Source organism: Peromyscus californicus, unplaced genomic scaffold, assembly GCF_007827085.1.
Source record: "Peromyscus californicus insignis strain IS unplaced genomic scaffold, ASM782708v3 Scaffold_10__1_contigs__length_136768540, whole genome shotgun sequence".
In the NCBI taxonomy this organism is placed as follows: Eukaryota; Metazoa; Chordata; class Mammalia; order Rodentia; family Cricetidae; genus Peromyscus; species Peromyscus californicus.
This window is the reverse complement of record NW_026294391.1, coordinates 46,022,466-46,047,810: the sequence shown is the minus strand read 5'-3', so window position 1 is coordinate 46,047,810 and position 25,345 is coordinate 46,022,466.

Below are 25,345 nucleotides of genomic sequence, written 5' to 3'. Positions count from 1 at the left end.
TCGGCATCAAATATTCAACAATCCAAGAATGTTCAATAGTAATCTAATTATTATACATTAATGGAAGATATAAACTACAAAACCTGAGATTTGATTACTTCCTATGTTTCTGTTCTTAAAAATAAAGTATGTTCCTTAAAGTAATAGTCCTTAGACAAGGACAAGAAGGTTTTCTCCTGTCTTGTCAAGTCTTATAATATTATCCCCTCCTCATAATGCTGTGATCCTTTGTTTGATAATATTGATAGATACTATTCAGAGAAAGCAAAACACATAATCCCCATAAGGTTATAACATGTAATAATGATTTTATCATATACTTATAAGGGATTCAGTTACAATAACTGGTTGAGAAGAGATATCAAGAGATACAAATTTATATGGAGTAGAAAAGCTGAATTGTAAGTGAAGTAAACAGTGGTTTTCACAAACAAAAGGGAAGAAGATACATGGGGAAGAAGTAGTCCAAAAGGACTTAAATTATAGATGAATCACTATATATTATATATTTTAAAGGTTATAAAATGACTTAGAGGTAAGACACATGGACAGTATCAAATAACTCATAAAACCATGCTATAAATAATAGTTTTTGGAGCATAATTTTTTTCTGTACTAGCTTCCTGATTCTGTTTACTTTCTATAATTTTTAAAAACCTAGTATGTATCATGCTTTATTTATTGGAATTAGAGTTAAAAGTCAAATGTATACATTCAATACCAACCTCTAATTCCCTACGATATTTATTGAATCTACCATAGATGTGAACTATTTTCAACAAGTATTAAAATATTTTACTCTTATGAATCAATATGAGCAAAAGGAGCATAACATAAAAGAATATATTCAATACGGGTTCATATATATAGTTCTGCAAGCAGGTTAAACTACTTTGCTAAAGAGTGTATACGTTTATTAGTCAGGTTTTTCTAGATTAGCAGAACTTAGAGAGTGAATCTCTTTATACACACATGCACGCGCGCGCACACACACACACACACACACACACACACACACACACACACACACACACATACACACAAAGGGAATTTATTAGAATCACTTGCCATTTACAGTCCAACTAATCCCAAAATGGTGGGATATGACATTAAGTCCACACTGCTGGATGTCTTCAGTAGATGCTGGAATTCCAAAGAATGGGTGTGGTAGCAGGTTGAAGGCAAGCAATCAAAGGGTAACGCATCCTTCTACCCTGTCCTTATATAGGCTTCCAGCAGAAGGTGTGGCCCAAATTAAAGGTGTATCTTCTCTGAATCAAAGATGTGTGTTTTCGCACCTAAAGATTCAGGTCAAAGGTGTGTGTCTTCCGACCTCAAAGGTCTGGACTAGAAGTGGATTCACCCCTTCAAACCAAGCAAAATGATATCTCACAGGTTGTGCCCTGGATTGTAGTTCATTCCAGATGTAATCAGTTGACAACCAAAGAGTAGCCATCACAACATGTGATATAAAGTTAAGATAAATCCATGAAAATCTATGTATGAAAGTTCCCGTTTATATCACTTTTCAGTCTTTTGGCTAAGATTACCTGTAAAAGTTCTTGTTTGTGTAAATGAGTCTGCTAATAAAAGTGAGAAAAAATTTAAATGCTACATCAAGCTAGAGTGTCATAGAAATAGCACACTTACCGTCAGTCCTTGCTAAAACACTCAGTCATCATATTTCTCTAATGATTTTATAACATTTTTAGATCTTCATGTGATGCTCCAGCACTTATGTGGAGCTAGAGAACAGAATTTTCACCTGATCAAATAGTTCTGCATCTCTGTCACATTACATGCTGTAATTTTTATAGATATCAATATAAAGCACTCACAGTATCATTTTCCCTGTATCTTCCTAAGTTTCTTGGCTGTGGTCCTAAAGATTACACTAGGAAAAGACAAAATAACAAAGGAGAACACTAGAATCTAATAATGTGTAATACACAAGTAGTGCTCAGTGATGGCATTTTGAAAGAGTAGTTGGCACTTGGTCTTATACAACATTTTATTAAAAGGACAATGATGCAGAGGAAAAAGTTTAGGCTTCCAAGGGTAGCAAACTGTGATGAACTTAGCATTTTCGTGGAAACTAATTAAGTGGTGGGGTTCTGTTTGCTTGTTTCCTTGCTTGTTTTTGTATGTGCAGGGAAAGGTCAGCAACAACATGACATCTTCTTCATGCACAGAACATTCCCAGAGAAGGAGTATATGACAATCTTCATTTCTCAGAAATTCTGATTTTCAGTCATATAATAGAAGCCTAAAACAAAGCTTGTTTCTCCATATACTGATTCTCAGATGTGTTTATTTAAAAATAGTTCTTATTCTTATATGGTACCTTTTGTGGTGGCATAACAGAAACCCATCCTCCATATAGATATCGCTGAACATCTGTCCTAAAGCATCCTATGTTAAACTTTTCACACCCCAAAAGAGTAAAGATACAGTTCCTGGTATTAGTATACAAATTAAATGTGAACTGTTACACATTACCTTTGTCTGGAAAGACAGAAACCTCATGTTATTAGCAACTTGGATTTTTAGAATTTACAATTATTATTAATCAGCATTTTTCAACTTGTTTACTGGTAACATTTGGTGAAATTTTTTATTTAGTTCAAATTGTCTCTGTCCTAAATACTGAATTGCATTCACTGCTGCCTGGTTGTTGGTTCTAAATGTCAGTATCACCTGAGTCCTTTTGATGTCCAAACATATATCATCCTTTTCAATTGCATTTGGGGAATGTATGAACTCTGGTTCACCTAGACCACGACTGTCAAGAGATGGAAGCAACTCAAAATCTTATTGGCAAAGGAATGGATATACATAATATGGTCTATTGATACAGTGAAATATTATAAACTTTAAAAAGGAAGAGAATTCTGACACATGCTGTGATGTGTATAAACACTGATTGTGTGATTAGTGAAAAATACAGACACAGAAAAACAAATGCTGTATAATTCCATTTAATGTGTACGAATGATAAAAACCCACAGAAACATAGCAAGTAAAATGGGAGTTGTTAAAATGGGAGATTTGAGGGAACGTTTTTGAATGCATGGAGAGTTTCAGCTTTACAAAATGAGAAACATTTTTGCAGATTTGGTTGTAATACAATGTGACTATACTAACAAATGATTAAGATGAACATCATACTGAGCCATAATAAGGAAGATAAAGTTTACTTATGTATATTTTATCACAGTTTAAAAAGTACTACTTCCAGGGCTGGAGAGATGGCTCAGTAGTTAAGAGCTCATGCTGCTCTATACAGAGTATCCAGGTTCTGTTCCTACCACCCACATGGTGGATCAAAACCGTCTGTAACTCCAGTTCTAGAGCATCCACTGTCTTCTGACTACCATAAGCATCAGGCACACTTGAGGTATCTGTATGTATGTACATGCAAAATGTTCACACATATGAAATAAAATAAAAAATAAATAATTGAAAAATACTACTGTCAATCTGAAATATTAAGAAAAAACATTTTCATGTATATAGCATTATACTTATTACACAACAGAACACTAAATAATAACTTTTTAATAACTAACAGTTGCAAGACAAAGCCAAGCCTGAAGGTACAGGCCTATGATTGCAATTATTCAGGCGGTTATATGTATAGCAGGGTAGTTGTGAGTTCAAGGCCATACATAAATGGTGAATTCAAGGCCAGTCTGGGCAAATTTGCAAGTCTTTGTCTCATAATTTTGAAAACATAATTATAAGAGAAGAACACTAATCATACATTTTAACACCTTAAGAAAGATTTATTGTAGCTGAGCTTGGTGGCACACATATTTAGTTCCAGAACTTAGGAGACATTGGCAGGAAGACTCTGTGAATTCAAGACCAGTCTGGTCTACATATCGAGTTCGAGGCCAGTGAAGCAAAAATAAATAAATAAATAAATAAATAAGAAAAAAGGAAGGAATGAAGAGACAAAGAAAGATTTACTGTAAATATACTATTTACAATGACAACAATTTTCAATTTCCTACATCATGGAATAGACTGAGAGAATATTTTTATTAGTCTTAGAGTTTTATACACAAGTTTTTCCCAATTTTTTGCAGTCAAAATGCATATAGCCCTAATTCTGGAGAGAAATACAAAGTTATTTAAAATAAAAAAGTGACATACAATGCATGGGTTAAAGAGTATGTGAAAATAATTACTAAGGTGGGCACAAAACATGGAAAATATTCAGTGGAATTATTGAAAAAGACAGACATATTTTCAACTATACAAGACATTAACCAGGACCTGCATCTAAAATCCTAAAATAAACTAACAAAAAAAAAAATGGGCCTAGGGAAGCCAGTGGGTGAAAAAAATCCATTACCATAAATCTCACCATGATTAGAATAACAAACAGTATATGTGTGTCTATAGACCTAGCTAATTCCTTTAATGCCTTAAATCTTTTCCAATTGTTCTATGTGCCTATATGCCTGTTCTGCTTCTATTTTATTGCTTACATTGAATCAGGCTAGGAGTGATGTGTCTTTAGAATGGAACATATTTGTGATTTTATGTCTGTGCTGGCTAATTTTATGGTAACTTGACATAGGCTAGAGTTGTTTGGGAGGAGGAAACCTCAAATGAAAAAAATACCTCCAGGATAAGAACAGGCTGTAGACAAGCCTGTAGGGGATTTTCTTAAGTACTAATTGATAGGAGAGGGCCCAGACCATTGTAAGTCCTAGGTTCTATAAGAAATTCAGCTGAACAAACCATAAGGAGCAAGCCAGTAATTAGCATTCCTCCATAGCCTCTCCATCAGCTCCTGCCTCCAGGTTCCTGGTTTGTCTGAGTTCCTGTCCTGACTTCCTTCAGCAATGAATAATTATATAGAAGTGTAAGCCAATTAAACCCCTTTCTCCCCAAGTTGCTTTGGGTTGTGATGTTTGATTACAGCAATAATAATCCTAACTAAGACAGTGGCCAACTCCTCCCAGTCAGTATTTCATCAACCAATGTCAATTCTTGATTTTTTTCATTGTCTCATTAAGAGAGAAATCAAAGAAAGTATTGAAAATTTGTAAACTTGCATCTGAAGGTTCAAGTTTACTTAGGTTTGACCTGATTGGATTCAAGTTTATGACAGGAATAAGTTCAAAGCTAACCTGAGATATTAGTGTTCCCATCTCCAGAGTTAGCATAGATTTTGGGCTGAACACAATGCTAAAGGCTTATATAGATTGTAGATTTTGTAAAGGAACATAATGAGAGAGTCTCAAACATCCCAGGCTGGTGTCTTACTAGCTTTTTATCCTAGGATGACACTAAACTCACGATTCTCCTTCCTCTACCTACCCAGTGCTATGAGTTAAGACCTGCACTACCACACACAATTTTGCACTACTGGGGCTTGAGCCCAGGAATTAATATATGCTAGGCTAGTACTCAGCCAACAGGCCTTTGTCCTCAGCTCTAAGAATAAAATTTCAATTAATATATTTGAGTATGTACTCCTTTGATGCATAAAATCTCTTCCTTTTTACCTATTCATATTATTTTCTTTTTATATTGCTTTTACTCAAAGACTGGGGAAAACTATGGAATTACAGAATAAATGGGGTAAAAATATTAAACAGCCCCTGAATTAAGGAAACATGGCATAATTTAAAATTATATATATATATATATATATATATATATATATATATATATATATATGCTTAGATAATGAGAAACTTCATTTGAAAGATTATTGCAAAGGTAATGAGGTGGGTGATTGTTACAGAAAACAATCAGCCTCAATAATTAATAAGCATTTCAAAGGGCAGATATATATGGCTTCTCTCTCTTCTGTAATGGAAAAAAATTATTTTAAAAATATTTAGTTGCCATTTGAGGTTGAGTATATTCAAGGGATGATTTCAAATTTTCTTGCATTATGCAATTTTAAGCATGATCAAATATATAAGCATACCCCTGACTTCCTATGCTTTAAAATAGGTCCCCAAAGTTAGGCATTTAATAACTAAAACTGTATATCTTTCCATACTACCTCTTCACCTCTGCCAATTCTCCTTCAGCTCTTAGCAATCAGAGTTCTATCCACATCTATGGATCTGACCACTGCATTATTCACAATGGTGAATATGTAGCAATAACTCATGTCCTTCAATAGATGAATGAATAAAGAGAAATTATTTATGTATAGGTACATATACTATAATATCACTTGGTCATAATAAAGGAGATTTTTGTCAGTTGTGACAACATGGACATGTATGCACACACACACAATAAATAAATAATAAATGGGAAAATACAAAAAGAAAAATTGTTTCCTTTGCAGCAGTGCCAATCATTTGGAATCAATACACCTCAAATTCACCCCAGTGCTGTAAAGTGTATATCCAAGCCAGTATATCCAAAAATCAACTGACACTTTCCCCTCCTTTCCTACCAGTAAGCTTTTATTATTCGCAGGTATCATGTTTCTGGAAACTTGGAAGATTGCAGATCATGTGATCATGGCTGGCTAGAGTTCGTCTGGCATTTAGGACTGAGATATTGACCCCCGGGTCTGTCCTTTCTTTGACCTCTTTCGACAATGAGACTTCAGACCTTAGTAGAACTGATCCACATTGCTTTTTCTAAATCACGGATGCCTTGTACTGCCAATTGAGCCTACCTCAAACCTCATTCCAACAAAGGAGAATTTTCTTTTTTAAAATACTTTTTGTTTAGATGGATTTTTTATGCTCTGACCAGAAGAAAATATAATTACTGCTTCAAAAATCTTTAAAAATAAAGGAAAATTCCATCCAGACGCTTTATCTTACTCATCACAGCTTCTATAGTTCAGTATGAACAAAATCTGCCCAGAACTTCTTGCACTCATTCACACTCCCCTGGTTGATCTTAGCCCTTAACTCCTTTTCCTCAAGCCACTATAAATTTCTGTGGAAAAGAAAATCAGGTTGACATTGCTAACCATTCCCACTTTAAATTCCATTCAAACATTTTCCTCAGAAATGTTTTTTTTTTTCTCACTTTCACCTATCACCAATTTTCAGTTTCTACTTGCTACTCAGCTTCCACAATCAAACCCACGATCCACTGCAGAGATTGTCTTCTACTTGTGAAAAGAGGAAAGCAGGGGGTGGGGTAGGAAGAAAAGGAATGAGAAGTATTCAGATAGGCACCTGTCAACTGCTGCATATTATGCAGCATCCCTGAGCTTCACCTTTCACAGTCAATGTCATCTCCAATAGTGTACTCAATGGCAGCCCTTTTTGCCTCTCAAGGATAATTTGTTCACTCTGGTTCATACTTTCAACAACAGCGATAGCAAAAAAAATAAATAATAACATTGGTAACTCCCTGCTTATAAATAAAAACTTTAAAAAAATGTATTTCTGTGACCCTCCATTCTCCCTGCTCTTTCTCAAATTAAGTCTTTTCAAATGCAACTGTTTTAAATATCTCTACCTTGTGAACAACCCACCAAAAACGTTGCTTATGAAAGTTTCTAACATTCATCATACCACTTCATCTATAAAGACCCTAATTTTATTTAACTACTTTGTATCCTTTAGTTCTGGTACATTCCTGGAGTAGGCCAAGCCTTCCTACAAAACTTCCCGCTTTGGACATTACTCCCAGGTATATCTCATTACTTGCTCTTCAGCCTCCTTTGCTGAATTCATCTCTTCTCCACCTCCACATAATGGACTGGTTCACAGCATAGTCCTATTTTGCTCTCTTCACACACCAGTGATTCTCAAGCCTGGCTGCTCTTTCAAATCACATAGAGAGCTCTCTAAAATTATGGATACAGGAAAACATCCCTTGAGAAATTCTAATTGTATTGGATTGAGAAGAGCATATTAAAAATAGGAGATCCTAGTGAAAAATGGTGCTGCCTAGGTGCTTCTTAAATGCAGTCAGAATTGAAGAATTCTGCCTTAGAACATATTCGGTATCATAACTTTAAATGTCAGATAAATCCTGGTGATTCCAAATAAGTATCACCAGCCAGGAACTATTCCATCTACCTATTATAATGGTTGGCAGTCGAAAAGTATCTCTGAAGAGACAGGTTTCAAATGGAATTTGATATGTGCCTTTTCTTCAATCCTTGGTACCCAACCTGTTATGCATAATCAGCTTCCTAATCAAAACTAAACCTTAAATATATGCTTCTCCCACTTCCATATCACCCCTAAATGTGAGATACCATCTCACTCTAGTGGGCTGTTTACTTTGCCTAGACCTTCATCTATCTTCAATGAAACCAAATGTTATTTCCTTGAAAAGTGTAGTGGTAGGTTGGGGTGATAGGTCATTCATAAATTGCTTGCCTAGCAGGCACCAATACCTGAGCATGATACCCACATTAAAAATAAAAGTCACCACCAAGAATGGTGGTGCACACCTGTAATCTCAGCACTTGGGAGGCAGAGACAGACTGATCTCTGAGTTTGTTACCAGCCTAGTCTACATAGCATATTCCAGGACAACCAGAGCCACATAGTAAGACCTTGTCTCAAAACAAACAAAACCAAAAACACATCAGGCTTGATGAGCATTTTGTAATCCAAGTACTGAGAAGCAGATACCTGGGGCTCCCTGTACTGCCAATTTAGCCTACTTGGCAAATTCTAGGCCAGTTAAAAATATCTTTCTTAAAAAAATAGTGGATAACATCTTAGGAATGACCCCTATCACTATCCTCTGGCCTCCATATGCACATGTGCACAAGGGCAGAAACATCATATCCATATATATATATGGAAGCACTCACAAACACTCACACATGAAGTACAGTGATTTAAAACATGTTTTCTCTGTCAAACTGCATGTTCAAATCTTTTCTTTTTTATCTTTTATTTTTGTTTTAATATGTGTGTCATGAGGCAAGGGATAGGTATTTGGGGATGTCAATGTGAAGGCAAGTGTCCACAGAATCCAGAGGATATCAGATACTCTACTGCTGCGCTTACAGGCAGCTTTGAGACATCCAATGTGGGTTCTTGGCCCTCTGTAGAAACAGTAAGGACTCTATCACGGAGTTATCTCTCTGATCTTCAAATCTTTTCTTGTTCATTGTGGAGGAACTAAGTTAATAATTTGAATCATAGTTTTTATGCATGTGAAACTAAGATAGCAATAATAATATGCATAAAGCAACAAATAAAGTTGTTGAAATTTTCTAATCAAAGAAAAGGGTAAGTAGAAAAATGTATAAATACCCAATAAGTGTAACTATTATTATGATTTTCTGCTTTCATTGTATGAAACAAGGCACACTGTTAATAATGTCTTTGTCTTCACAGCATGTGCCATCTTTTTCTACTTGACTCATTCTTTAATTTAAATTTTCATTGATTTTATTTCCAATCTTCCCAAACTACACCTACCACTACAACCCAGTCCCTGAAAGAATTTGAGATGAATGAAAATAGAGATCTTACATGATGTTCAGCATGGTTTACATAGAATATAGCAAAGGACCTGGTATAGAGTTGGTGTCCCAATAATATTTTAAATGAATGAATATTATATAAATTGATCACATTTTGTTCATATTTTTCAAAAAGAAATATAGGAGAGGAAGTCAGTGAATATTCTGAGATGAATAGCTGTCCTGATGGGAATAAACTTGGGTATTTGTTTCTAAGACAAACTTTGAATAACTTAGGAGAAAAATAGTATTTTGTCTCTACAGGAAAGTTTTTGAAAAGCTTGCTCTATCATTTCATGATAAAATAATTTGCATGTTTTAAAACAAGATAGCACTCCAAAATAAATTTTGACTGCATGTCATCAAAAGTAATTTTGGTAGGATTAAAATTTGTATCTAATAATGTGAGATCAATTTGTTCTCTTCTTTACAATTTTAAAACAAATATCTTATTGTTTTAAATGCTTTAAAAATAATATGTAAATCTATCTTGATTACTAGAATTTCATCACCAGAAACTGTATTTTATCTACTTAAGGAATGATGAGAGCAGCAAAAGGCAAGTTCAAAGGCTCTCAAATGAATAGAGAATCAGTCATGCTGAAGGGGCCTCACATTTCATAAATGAGTTTTCAAGAGACACAATATTCTTCATCATATTCTACAATATAGTTAGTGTGGATCCAAAAAAAAAAATCATCTGGGAATTTGAAGGACAAATGCATCTTTTATTACCTTGTAAAAATCCCATTGGCCCATTCAAAAACATTATTCTATATTTCTATTGAACTTGAAAAAGTGAAATGAAACAGAATAAAAATTTCTTTGTTACAATGCTAATACCTCCAAAACTGGGCTTATAAATTGTCACCATAGCTCAGCTTTGAGACTAATGAATCTCTGCTTTGCTCCATTCATTCTTTGTCTAATAATGTTGAATAGAGGAGTAGTCTCAGATGCTCATTTATTTGAATCACAATAGCTGCCTAAGAAAATTCTAAGAAAAAGTAAATTGATGCGTGAGTTTTCTGATCCCATATTGTTTTCCTGGATTCCCAGTGCTGCAAGAATTTTTGTTAAGAGAGAAACACACACAAAAAAAGTTTGAGCTGTATTACAGCTTGAATTTCATCCCAAGGACTTGTCAATTCCCTAAAAGAATGCTGACTTAACTATTAATTCTTTATTTCTTATGGGTCTTGAAAGGTAAATTACCTATCTTTCGACAAAGTTTTGGTGATTCTTTTATGTAAAAGTTGATTTTATGAAATTTTTATTGTAGTTGGAGCTTTCTCCTGTTCTGCTTACACCCACAGCTGCCCTGATCCAAATAGACACACAGAGACTTATATTACTTATAAACTGTATGGCTGTGGCAGGCTTCTAGCTATCTAGTTCTTGTATCTTTAACTCATTTTTATTAATCTATAAGTTGCCATGTGGCTCATGCTTATTGGTACTTTATATCTTGCTTCTCATGGTGGCAGCTGGCAGCATCTCTTGACTTAGCTTTCTACTTCCCAGAATCCTCCTCTCTCCTTATCCTGCCTATACTATACTTCCTGTCTGGCTACTGTCCAATTAGCATTTTATTTATCAATCAATCAGAGCAACACACTCACAGCATACAGATATCCATAGCACCTTCCCTTTTCTTTTTTTTTTAAAGGAAGGCTTTAAATTTAACATAGTAAAATTACATATAACAAAACAATTATCAAGGAAGAATTAGAGTTACAGTATCTAGTTTATTTGTAATATCTAGTTTATTTGTATTTGGCAAAATTAAAGAGGATACCTAATCTATCCTATATTTGTGAGTCTAAGGTTTTATATCTAACTTATCTTTTATCATAACTAAGGAAATTATAACTATTTAGTCTTTAACTGCATCAAAGACCTCAGAAGGATATAATATCACCTAAGTAAATAGAAAGAGCATTATAAGCAACTTCCTAAAATCTAGAATGACAGAGACAGCTGGCTACCTGGACAGTTACCCAAAGTTCCTCTTCAACATTGAGGCATCTATCTTTAGCCCATAGGCCCAGTCTCTCGGTCACTTTTTTTCTGTGTTCTGCAGAATGTCTGGCAGTATCCTCTGTGAAGCATGAACCTGAAGGACCATTTCCCCTTGTTTTGGAAAATTCAGTGGTCATTTTCCTATGGGTTATGCACATCGAGTTGATACAACATTTTGTCAAACAGTCCAGGCAAGAACAGTTTCTTGCCTAAATGGCTATTTTTGCCAAGAAGAAGATAAATTCCTTATGGAGTGTCTTCAATGCCCATCTTTCTTTTTTAAGTAAATTGGTGCTGCCAGGAGAAGATGTGTCTCACTGTCCAGAAAGTCTAAGTTTTTAAAACATTTTAAATGTCATATTCTGTAGATCTTTGAAGTGTTTGAATATTACCTACCCAACTGAATTATATCTTTATATACTTAGGAAACTTAACTAACATGACTAGAAGTTTGGCTATCATAAATGACTAATTATTAATCTGTATTTTTAATTATACATTACAATTTCAAATGAGCCAAACAAACATAATACCTTAAATGAGAGTAGACTATACATACATCATAACAAAATTAACTTCAAATTTGTATCAATAAACTAAAATCCACAGCAATGTAAAATATTTCTAAATAAGTTGTTGCTCTTTAAAAGTAGGTTCATTAATTTACCCTTTCATCCTATCATATTTATATCCTACATATCTATATCATATCACCCTTTCTTCTTTAAGAAAGATATTGACTATGATCAATAACAATTTGTAACCAACAACCTAAACAAAGACAAACATCCAAAATCTATTTTTTTGGGGGGAATGTGGGCATAGTTTTCTAGGTTACTTCCTGCTGATAAACGGTGCTGTATTCTTATGGGGATCCTGAGAAAATTAAGAATTATGGTTAGGTCCTTACTGGAATAGTCTGTGAGGCTGTATTACCTGATCAAGTTGCCTTGAAACTCTTCTGGATGTTGGATCATCTTGACCATGGTGTCTTCGGAGATGCTTTAGGGGGTCTTGGCTGGTTAAACCTGAAGTATCTTAATCTGGAACAAATCCATAGCCTCTTGCTTTCTGTGGAAACAAAAGCAGAGCCTCCTTTCCAAAGCAACATATCCTTAGATCCAAATTTTGAAGTTAAGGTACCCTTAAAATATACATATTGATTTAACTGAGCAGCCTTTACAATCAGATGTCTTCCTGTAGTTAAAAATCCCAAAGACAACAGAATCCAGATTCTCTGTGTGATATCCATCTTTACGTGGCTTTTTTTATATTACTCTTACTTTTTCTTTAAAAGACTTTATTTTTTAAAACTGTCTATTTTTATATAACTGTATATTCTCTCTCTCTTTTAAGCCTATGTACATTTTTACACATATTGTAAACTACTTTATGTGAATCTGTCTTACTGTGAACCTATTGTTTTAAACTGTAGCATTTTTCAGACTGAAAAGGCAGCTGTGGCTGCTGGCTCTGCCCACCTCAGCTTTTCAACATGGCGGTGATATGTTTACTGCCAGCTCTGGGTCTGAGAGCCATGTGTACTATCAACTCTCAGAAGCAGTGGGTCTATGGTTCTATCAAAGCAGTGTATAGCCCAGAAACTTTTTCTTTTGTACTAGCAAAGGCTAAATCCACCACACAGTGTAATGTGTGGCCTCCAGATGCCTCATTCCTGCCATGCTGCAGGTCAAGAGTACATGCCACAAACCCACCATAGAGTAGCTCAGGCCCGCAGGCAGCAGCTAACTTGAGAGAGACAACTAGGAAGCTGTTTTTAGCTCTAGTTTAGAATCTTTTTTCTCAGGTTTTAGGCGGAAAATCTTGCCCCACGTTCTGGCACCATTTGTAGCTGGAGTTGTCTCCAGTCCTGCTCAGGCCCAAGTCACTCAGACCCAAGTAAACACACAGAAATTTATATTACTTATGAACTGTATGGCCATGGCAGACTTCTTGCTATCTAGTTATTATAGCTTAAATTAAACCATTTCTATTAATCTATAAGTTGCCACATGGCTTGTGGCTTACCAGTAATTTTTATTTAATAGTTATTGAAGGTGAACAAACTTTGCTGTATTTCATTGATGCCAAGAGATTAGACGTTCTCAGTGAGACCTTCTATATATAAGTAAGAGTTCAATCAAAAATCTTTACAAGTAACAAATAAATAATCAGACCTGGAAAATTATAATTAAAAGTTTAAATTGTAGAGAAAACATTTGCAAAAGAGTAAAGCACTCATCTGATTCTTAAAAAATTGTTCACTATTAAGAGCCTTATCAACTCCTTCATTCACCTCCTCTTTAGAAAATGCATATTTGAATGCCAATATTAAAATGTTAGAATGTTGAATCAAGTAAAGGCACTTGCTACCAAGTCTGAGGACCTAACCTCACTCCCAGAAACCAAAAATGTAGAAGGAGAGTCCTGTAAGTTGACTTCCAAACTCTAAATATGTGTTTACTCACAACCAACTACACATACACAAAACAAATAAAGTATATATGAAAATATCAGAATATTGATCTATAGCAAGCCTCGTGAGTAGATAAGATAGTAAGATTCTAAAAGACAAACCTGTTTCCAAGGACACCATCCATTTCACCTCATCTGAAGCACAAATCCTAGTTATTTAATTGAATACCATCTCCATGAGAACTTGATTATATCTACATATTGTCCACTGAAATAAAAACTGTGACAATATAACTTCAACAAAAGTGTATTTTCAGATTACATGACTTTAAATCCCAGGGAACATAATTTTAAAATTATGATATTGAAATAGTGAAGTGTTTTCCATACTCCTGAGTCCATCTCAATATTTTAATAAAGTACCATAAACTAGCTGGCTTTCCAACAACAGAAATTTATTTCTCATAGGTTATGAAGAAGAAAATGTTCACAATCATGTTTTAAATGGTCTCTAAGCAAATATATTTTCTTTTTTTTTTTTTTTTTTAAAGATTTATTTATTTAGTATACAGTGTTCTGTCTGCACATATCCCTGCAGGCCAGAAGAGGGCACCAGATCTCATTACAGATGGTTGTGAGCCACCATGTGGTTGCTGGGAATTGAACTCAGGACCTTTGGAAGAGCAAGCAGTGCTCTTAACCTCTGAGCCATCTCTCCAGCCCAAACAATTTTTTTTTAAAGATTTATTTATTATGTATACAGTGTTCTGTCTGCATGTATCCCTGCAACCCAGAAGAGGGCACCAGATCTCATTACAGATGGTTGTGAGCCACGATGTGGTTGCTGGGAATTGAACTCAGGACCTTTGGAAGAGCAAGCAGTGCTCTTAACCTCTGAGCCATCTCTCCAGCCCCCGAGCAAATATATTTTCTATTGTGAATAAACTATATAAAAATCATGGAGCAAGGACAGTCTTCTGTTATTTCTTAAGTAATTAAAATTCTCAGAGCAACCACTACATTAAATAGGAAACCACTAGGAACTTTGACTTGAAAAACAAACATCTGCATAAAAACAGCTATTGTGAACAAGAAAATACTTATTTAAATGGACAGGAAGTTCTTAAATTCTTCTTTCAAAATTCAGTATGAGCCGGGTGGTGGTGGTACAAGCCTTTAATCCCAGCACTTGGAAGGCTTAGGCAGGCAGATCTCTGTGAGTTCAAGGCCAGCCTGTTCTACAGAGCAAGATCCAGGAAAGACACAAAGCTACACAGAGAAACCCTGTCTCGGAAAAAAAAAATTCAGTATGGGTATGGTGTATATCTACTTTACAAGAATGGAAATAAATTTTCTCAGGAGTCATTTTCTTAAGAGAAATTTTTAAAGAAACACAACAAAATATGCTGGCTATATGGGATGTGATTGCACAGTTGGCTAGGTGTTGGTGTTTGTTTAAAAGAGAATGGCCCTCAGAGGTTCATGTTACTTCAACATTAGTTCCACAGTTGAGTGAACTCTTTGGGAAAGCTTAGAAGGTTTATTCTTGTTGGTATTGTGGCTTTGTTGGAAGAGGTGTGTCACTGGAGGTGGGCTTAGAGGTTTCCAAGGCCCACATCATTCTAAGTTAGCTCTCTCTCTGATTTATGGTTATTGCCTGTGAGATGTAAACCTTCAGCTATCATTCCAGCATCATGCCTGCCTGCCTGCGGCCGTGTCCCCCATTGTGATGATCATGGACTCACCCTCTGAAACTGTAAAAATGTCCCAAAATTAAATGCTTCCATTTACAATTTGCTTGGTAATGATATCTCTTCACAACTGTAGAAAATAAACTAAGATGTTGTTACTAGGAATTTTGACCAAAATTGAGTTATTATTGGCATAAGAGCCTCTACCCAGAAAACTCAGTTTACTTCTCTCCTTACAATACTAAAAGCAACAAATTGCCTCTATGTTGCATTTTACTGAATATTCCTACAAAAATATACACTGAATTATTTAACCATCAGTACCCTTCAATTGACCTTATAGAAATAGAGACATGGCACATGTAGTTCATTAGGTTATATGAAGCAGAGTGGGCCTCTAACCTATCCAATGTCCTTATAAGAAAACACTTATATCTCCACATAGAACCCACAGAACCTTCATTCTCATTGCTGTCCTCCTTTCTAATCTCTCCAGACTTCACCTTAATCCTGCTGCAGTCTAACTATTTGAACTTATCCTCTTCATCCACCTCCATCAACTTGGGACTTGGCCTCTTGGTGCAGAGCCAGGGTCACCCTAGTTCTTCCTCTTCACCCTCTCAGCCTTTCCTTCTATTCCATCTACATTCCTTTCTGATTCTCATTCTTCTGCAGAAAAGCTCTCTACCAAGGACCCAGGTAGTAGTATTTGTTCCACCCATGACCTTGGGCTATACGGCCCAAAGGAGGTGGTGTTTCTGCCATTGTATATGACCTCTTATAAGGAGTTTGAGAAAGGTCACATGGTCCTTGTACTGCTCTTGCCTCCAAGGTGGATTTGCTTCTGGTCAGATCAGAGGACAACTTCCACTGTCTACTCTGTTCTGTAACCATGAGTGTATTTCCTCAATTTATAGCTTAAAAAATTCTGTTACCCATTTAATAAATTCATGTGGATTGATTGTAATAAGTGGCACCCATGTGACAAAAAGACCCCATACTCCCTGAAGCTTCTGCCAGCAACCTCTGCGGCAGTAGCAGCAGGTTGGCTCAGAGGCTTGTGTGCTCACTGAAGGTCAACAACGCTAGCACCCTAGAGCCACTTGCTCTCAACAACATGGATCTGAGCCCCTTGCATCCCTACTAGGGCTACTTGTGTGACCAAACCCTAAAGTACACGGGCAGGTACTGATGAGTTTCTCTGCCCTGCAGAGCCCACACAGCCCAAACCCCTCTGGAAGGGCCTGATCCCTGCTCAGGTGACCAGCTGCACACAACAGCCAGGTGGAGAGGCTGTAAAGCAGGCAGCTCCCCTGATGTGTGAGTCAACCACTCTCTGGCCAGGCGACTCACAAGGCAGCACTAGGCGCCTTTCTAGTTTCATGTTTTTAGTGACACGAGAGGGTCACAGTTCCCTGCCTGTTTAGAGATTACTATCAGACTCTTCCTGTACTTTTAAAATTGTTCAGTGTAGCAGCAGCCAATTCTAGAACACCCTGGGATGCCATGCTCTGCCTTTGACAGCAGACCTGTTCACCCACCCACCTGCTGGCTTCTACCATTCCAGTTGAGTCTGATCCTAACACTGCACCCCTGCCTGCCATCACCAGCCCTATAGCACCAACCAGAAAGGCAGCTCCTGTCAAGTGTGTGACAGTGCATGAGCATTTCCAGCTCACTGGTGTATTGCTGCATTTGTTGTATACAGTCTGGTGTGGTCCTGGCAACCCTACCTAGTGCTGAGCTGTTGCCTGAGTAAGTGCTTAATTCACAGGAGCAATTATGGAACCTCAGTCAGCTTGTACCAGACCTGCTTTAGCGCTACACTGTTGATACCTGCTGGCCAAACAGTGCTACTACACCCAAAATGCAATTGCAAGGATGAAAACATAAGCAAGCAAGAATTTCATTCCAGGTAAGAGTACTTGATGATTTTACACATTAAAATTCATTCATAAATGAACAAATTAATAAAATTTTCTTTAAAAATTTTGAATATTTATCAAAACATGGCAGAAAATATTACTTCACAAGGACTGAAAAACTTTTTTTTGTTTGTGTGACAAATGAAATTTTACAGGATATACATGACCTTTCTGGGATATATATATAATATACACCATTTTAGCATCCACAATAATAATTCGCATAGCATTGAAAAACTGGTTTAATAATAGTAACAATGATGAGTCATTATTGGGACTGATATAGGCTTTAAAAGGTAGCAATGAAAACTTACATAAAATGATTCTTTCTCTGGAATCTGCTAACCAAGCTTTCCAAGGTCCCAGTGATGGCTTACTTAAAAAGATACTTTCTCTGGAATCTACCAACCAGGATTTACAAGGTAGTAATAAAAATGTACATAACAGGCTCCTTAGTTTAGAATCTGCTAACTACTACAAGAACTTCAGTCCATTAATAATAAATGTACAAACAGATTTGATTTTCTTGATAATAAATACGAATACTTAATGGCTAGAACAATAGCACTCCAGGGTGAAGTTGTCTCTACTCAGACACTTTATAAGGAAGAAAGATTATCATTAACTGATAAAATAAGGTCTATGGAATCATGTGTTTCAAAAGACCATAAAAGGTTGTATGATTCCATAAAATCTCTTGACTCTCTTATAATAGAGGAGGTTCCTTCACTGGAACAAACCCTAGGTACTCATCTGCAAGCCCTAGAAGAAACTCTCAGTAAAGATGACAAGGGACCTAATAGGCAGAAGGACAAGGCCATAACAGTCATAACATCTCCAGATGGCTCTCACACAATGGCTTATCCTGTCATCATCCATGAGAGGCAAGCAGATGATAGACATCCTGAGCCATATGTAGAATATGTGTTGTAATCTATGCCTATGAGAGATTTAAAAACATTAAAGAAGTGGTAGTCACCTATGGTATACACAAAACATATGTAAAACATGTTAATACATGGTTTACCACAAATAGAATCATACCAGATAATTAGAATCAGTTAATCTCAGCTGTTCTAGAATACAGCCAGCAGTTATCATAGAAAAGCTGGTTGAGAGAGGAAGTGACAGTCCTAGAACAACACGGTAAGACCAGAGGTTTTGAGATCTCCCAAGATCAGATTCTTGGTGAGGGACATTTCACTGATAGAAATGTACAAGCCACTTACGATGAACATACAATATCCCTCTGCTGTACAGCAGCACTAAATGCTTGAGAAAAAATTTCAGAACCAGGAAAGCCAACTGAGTTTTACACAAAGATATTCCAAGGAACACAAGAATCTTTTACTTTTTTTTTTGCAAAGGCTGACCATAGCTATATATATAAAAAAAAAGCTGTGTTGGATAAATAATTAAGACAAGTATTACCTGAGTCCTTGGCATTTAAAAATGCTAATACAGAATGCAAAAAAATTACTTATGACATTAAAGGTCATATCAGCTCCTTTGGAAAAATGGATTCAATATACTAAAGGTGTTGAGTCTCTTAACTATAGTAATAAGTCTTGGATAGAAAAGGAAATTTCAAGAGGTGGAAGAAGGCCTCAGGGTACCAAATGTTTTAATTTAGTAAACCAGCTCATGTAAGTAGAAATTGTACATGGGGTGATCCTAGAAGCAATGCTCCATCTATAAATAACCCAAACAGGAGACCCCAAACTTCTGAATTATGTAGAAGATGTGGCAAAGGCATACATTGGACCAATGAGTGCAGATCAACAATAGATATATAAGGCAACCCTTTACCAGTGAGAAATGCCTCAGGGGGCCTCTGGCAGGCCCCCAAATTGAACATGGTCCAAACATTTCCAGCCACTGTGAAGGAAATTCCTCTCCAGGACAATTAGATAACCCAGTGTCTAATATAAAGAATGATAATGCTCTGGATGATAGAAAAGCTCTGATAGATGAATCAAAAGTTCCAAGGAACACAATAAAACCAATATTTTGGCAGACTTCCATAAATGAGCTAAGACCAAAACTCAGACATTGAATTAATGACATTGTTCTAGAGGGCCTGATAGACACAGGTATGGATGTGATTATAATTACACCAAAATCATGGCATCTGAATTGGCCTCTTCAAGAGGTAGATGTCCAGTTTCTAGGGATTAGAATCCTATCTCAGGTAAAACAGAGTTCGAGATGGGTTGAATGCATAGATCCAGAAGGACAAATAGGAAGACTGAAGCCATAAGTGGCAAACATAGCAGTGAATCTTTGGGGCCGAGGTCTGTTACAGCAGTGAAATACACAAATTAAAATTCCTACAATTTCAGAGAGAGAATACAGACCAATTCATGTTTCTAGGAATAATATTATAACATTATCAAAAACAGCTGCCAACCATTCAGATTGTACATAAACAGAGTACAACTGCTGTTGAATTCTCAGAAGTACCAAAAGCCCTTCCTTTAAAATGGCTAACTGATAAACCTGTCTGGGTTGGACAATGGCCTTTGACAGTGGAGAAGGTACAAGCTTTAAAACAGCTTGTTCAAGAGCAGTTAAATGCTCAACATATTGAAGAATCCGCCAGCCCTTGGGATTCTCCTGTATTTGTTTTTAGAAAAAAGTCCAACAATTGGAGAATGCTAACAGATCTGAGAACTATTACAAATGTAATTCAGCCTATGGGCTCCTTACAGAATGGGATGACCTTGCCCTCTCTGCTATCCAAAGAATGGCCCATAATAGTTATTGACTTAAAAGACTGTTTCTTTACCATACTTTTACAAGAAAATGATAGAGAGAAAAATGCCTCCATAGTACCTAATTACAACAATTCTGAGCCAGTCAAGAAATATCAACGGAAGGTCTTCCCACAGAGAATGTTAAACAGCCCTACCCTATGCCAAAATTTTGTGCAAAAAATCATTGGAGATAATTCATGTGAAATATCCACAATCCATAATTTATCATTATATGGATGATATCTTATCAGCTGCTCCAAAGTTAGATACCTTAGAAAGTATGTTTGAAGAAGTAAAGAAAGTTTTGCCTTGCTGGGGACTACAGATTGCTCCTGAAAAAAATACAAAGAAGAGATTCTATTAACTACTTAGGCTATAAGATAGAGCTACAAAAAATTAGACCCCCAAAAGGTACAACTCAGGAGAGATCGATTGTAAACTCTTAATGATTTTCAAAAATTGTTAGGAAGCATTTTCAACTTACAGGGTATCACTGGAATACCTAAAGATGGACTAAAAAGTTTGGCTAATACTTTAAAAGGGGCCAAGGACTTAAATACTCCAAGAGAATTAATCAGCTCAAGCTGAGAAAAAAAATGGTTCTAGTAGAAAAGACAGTACAAGAAGCACATGTGGATTGTGTGAATCCAAAACATAAATGCATTCTGGTCATATTCTTCTCCAGACACTTCCCCACAGGGATTTTGAAGATATTATATTGGAGTAGATATTTCTACCATGTAAACCAAGTAAGAATTTAAAGACTTATTTAGAAAAATTTCTGATTTGATTCAAAAAGGAAAATTAAGACTTCACCAATTGACTGGAGTGAACCCAACAGAAATTGTAGGACCTTTAACTAATGAGGAAATTTCCTCACTATGGAAAGATAATGAATATTGGCAGAGAGCCTGCAGTAACTTTTTGGGAGAGATTAACAACCATTATACCAAAAGCAAGAGAACAGAATTCATAAACAGGACTAAATGGGTCCTTCCTCACATTGTACAACAAAAGCCAATTTCTGGAGTTCTCACATTCTACACTGATGAAAATACATCAGGGAAATCAGGATACAAATCAGGAGACATAAGTAAAATGGTTCAAAGTCCATACAACTCTGTACAAAAAGGCAGAACTGTATGCCAATGCCATCCTTATACAGTCACTGAATCTCAATATGCAGAGAGAGTTGTTTTACATATTGAAATGGCTGAATTTATTCTTGATCATGCAGAATTAACTTCATTGTTCATACAATTACAAGAAATTATCAGAAATAGGGAACATCCTATATATATAAAACACACATCAGATCCCATACGGGTCTGCCAGGTTTTCTAGCACAAGGTAATGATGAGATTGATCAGTTACTAACAAATAGGCGATGTGCTAGAAGCCTCAGAATTTCATTAGAAACACCATGTAAATAGCAAGGGTTTAAATAAGGATTTTTCCATCACTTGGCAACAACTCAAGGAAATTGTAAGAAAATGTCCTACTTATTCTTTCTATAACCATTATTTGCAGGAAGCAATCCAAAAGGTATACAAAGAAATGAAATTTGACAGATGGATGTGTTTCATTTTGCAGAATTTGGAAGATTAAATAGTATGTACGCCATACCATTGACACCTATTCAGGATTCCAGTGGGCAACTTCTATGAGTTCTGAAAAGGCCAATTCTGCGATTACACACCTATTAGAAGTTATGGCCATCATGGGAATATCTGTACAAATCAAGACTTACAATGCCCCACATATGTCTCAAATAAAATGAGAGTTTTTTGCTTATTACAATATAAAGCATGTTACAGGTATGTCACACAATCCCACAGGCCAAACAGTCATAGAAAGAGCCAATCAAACTTTAAAGGATATGCTAAATAAACAGCAACAGGTAACAGTGACTCCTAGAAATAGATTGCATAATGCTTTATTAACCTTGAGTTTTCTCAATGCTGATGAGAAAATAACAACAGCTGCAGAGAGACATAGAACAACAGAAAAAAGCTAAACCAAGTGTTTTATTTCAAAGATGTTGTGACCTCAGAATGGAAACCAGGATACATCCTATGTTAGGGGAGGAGTTTTGCTTTTGTTTCTGCAGGAGAAGAAAAGCTATGGATACCAACAAAATTAAAAAAGATTTGATTTGAACAGGAGAAACCCCTTGATGAAGAGAATTAAAAGCTCTTCCACTGATGTGACATCTCTACAAGTTGTAAGAAAAATTTAACAAGCAAGGGTTAGGGCAGGATTCTTTTTTGTCTTTACAGTATAGTAGAAAAACCCATCTTTCAAAAATCATAAGGCTTTGGATGTCCAGATGTCTACAGCAGAAGGAAAGAATCAATTGGTACACAGGGTAATATCTCACTGCCTTACATCTATATCTCTTTAACTCTGGAAAAGTTGTGATTCTAATTCAATTATAAATTAATCTGGCTTTTGAGTTGGAATTTGTCTCCCTCCTTCTCTAAATCCAAGCATATTCCTAAAAGAAAAAGTTAAGAGATTCTCTCTCATATCAGAAGAGCCACCTGGTGTGGGAAAAAAGAAAACCAATAAAAAGAGACCATTGTTGTCAAGATTCTATTTCTCTCCATGCTTATTCTTGATTTCTTGGAATCCTTTCTTACATGTTATGCCATCTTTAAATCCAAACTTTCCATTTTTATATTAATAATGTTCAAGTTTTTCCACAGTCAAAATACATCTTCCTAATAGCGATCTCTGAAGTCTCCAGAAGGAAGATGGGGCCCCACAACAACAATTCTACTCGGTCCAGAAAGATGCCATGGTACCTAAGAACATTACTCAATGATGAGCTTTGGACTGAAAATTCTTCAGGATAGTTCTAAGATGAAATGGTCCATCATACTACACTTCTAGCCAGAATCTCAGACAATCTTATCCATTTCTGACACTGTCTGCAGAATCTATGGCTAGCCCTATTGAGACCTAACATTCTAAGCTTTCTTACAGGACCCCACAGAGATAATGCTGCCCCCTAAACAGCAGGAAGTAATTATAAGAAAATGATGCCTCTCTCCAAATGATTCATTTTTCTCAGGGTTATGAATGGATGGTTGTAGCATTGGGGGTGAAACAATAAAATTTGGACTCAGTATTGTTTTTAGGAAAACAAAAAGGGTAATGGATAGGTATAGGATATTAAGGTAGATTATTGTATTTACTAGTAAAATAGTTCAGTAAAATATCAGCCTTAGATAATTTGCACTGATATGGATTCTTGTATATTGATAAAATTATAAACTATCTTATATTCCTATTTAAGATAATTTGTATATTGATACAAATACAAAACTGTATTTGTTGTATTGTACACATATTCCTACTCCTGTTTGAAATATTATGTATATTGATACAAATGTAAAATTATATTTGTCATACTGTATATATGTTCTACCTCTGTTTAGAATATTTTGTATATTGATACATATTTAGAATTATTGTCATATTGCATATTGCACTACACATTTTATCTCTGCTTAAGCTATTTGTGTATTGTTACAATTTTTAGGTCATTGTCCTTATATCGTACATCTGCTTACAGATTGTTTATCTTGTTAATGTGAAGCCTTAGTCCTTAAGTTATTTTAGTAGAGAAGACATACTGGGCTATAGTCACTCATGCTTGTCATTTCTATAGTTGTGTTAGCTAGGTTCTCCAGACTAATAGAAACATATGTCAGATGGATAGGTAATCTTCAAATACTTCATAGACCTAGAGAATATGGCATTTAAATGTTTTGATAACTTAGAATTCTATTGACTTGAGACACGATAGCTCCTGGCAGCACCAATTTGATCCCAAGAGAATGTTGGGCTTCTGAGACATTTCCATTTGAAAATTTGTCTTCTTCTTGGCACAAAATGGCCTACTGGGAAAAGAACTACCCTTGCCTTGACTGCTGACAGTATGAATTCTGTCCCTTCTGAATGAGCGGGACACAAGGGAAAGAGACTACTGAACTCTGCCAAGACAGGGTAAGATAGTCTTTCAAAATACCTACTTCTGAAAATGGTCTGTCAGATATACTAGGCCAATAGCCAATTTGAATACCCCATTGACACTGAGAAACTTTAGGTGACTGTCCAGGATGCCAGCTGTCTCTGTCTACTATTGCAAGATTCCTGAAAGTTGCTTCCATCCATCTTCTGTTTCCTCAGGAATTATTATGTTCTTCCTCAGGTCTTTAAAGGAGTTGAAGACTAGACAGTTACAGTTACAATATTCTCATATCTTAGCTAGAACATATTAGTACTAGAGTCAGAATCTTCAAGATAGGACAGCTATTGGAGTAATCCCCGTAATTTGCAACTTACCTATGCTCTGGACATTTCTTTACATTCAGCATGTCTTTCTTATTTGATGTTATTCTTATTGGTTGTAGTTCCATTTTTGTTTATGTTATTATTCTTTGTTTTTCCTGGACAATACTTGATAATCATTCTTATTGTATATAGTTTGCATTAAAATTAGAACCTTCTTATGTAGACAAAAAGGGGAAATGTAGTGGTATTTGCTTCACCCATGACCTTGGGCTATACAGCCCAAAGGAGGCGGTGTTTCCTGCCTTTGTATATGACCTTTTATAAGGAGTTGGAGAAGGGTAATATGACCCTCCCACTGCTCCTGCCTGTGAGGTGGATTTGTTCCTGGTCAGATCAGAGAACGACTTCCGCTGACTACTCTGTTCTGTAATCATGAGTGTATTTCCTCAATTTATATCTTAATAAATTCTATTATCCATTTAATAGACTTGCATGGATTGATCATAAGAGACACCACATCCACAAATGTAACTGAGACTCAGGGACCTCATAGCAGCTACATACACCTAGCAGCCAGAAATGGAAACAGCAATCAAAGAACAGAGCACACAACCAAGAAAGGTGAGACTAAATACCTACACGTATATATAAAAACAAACAAACAAATGAAAAACACTTCAGACCTCATAACTCCAGATGCCTAGATACCAGCCCAAAAACACAAAAAGGAAAAATCAAGACAGTATGACTCCAGAAACCAGCAACTCAACTGTAATAAGCAATTTAGCTGAAAAA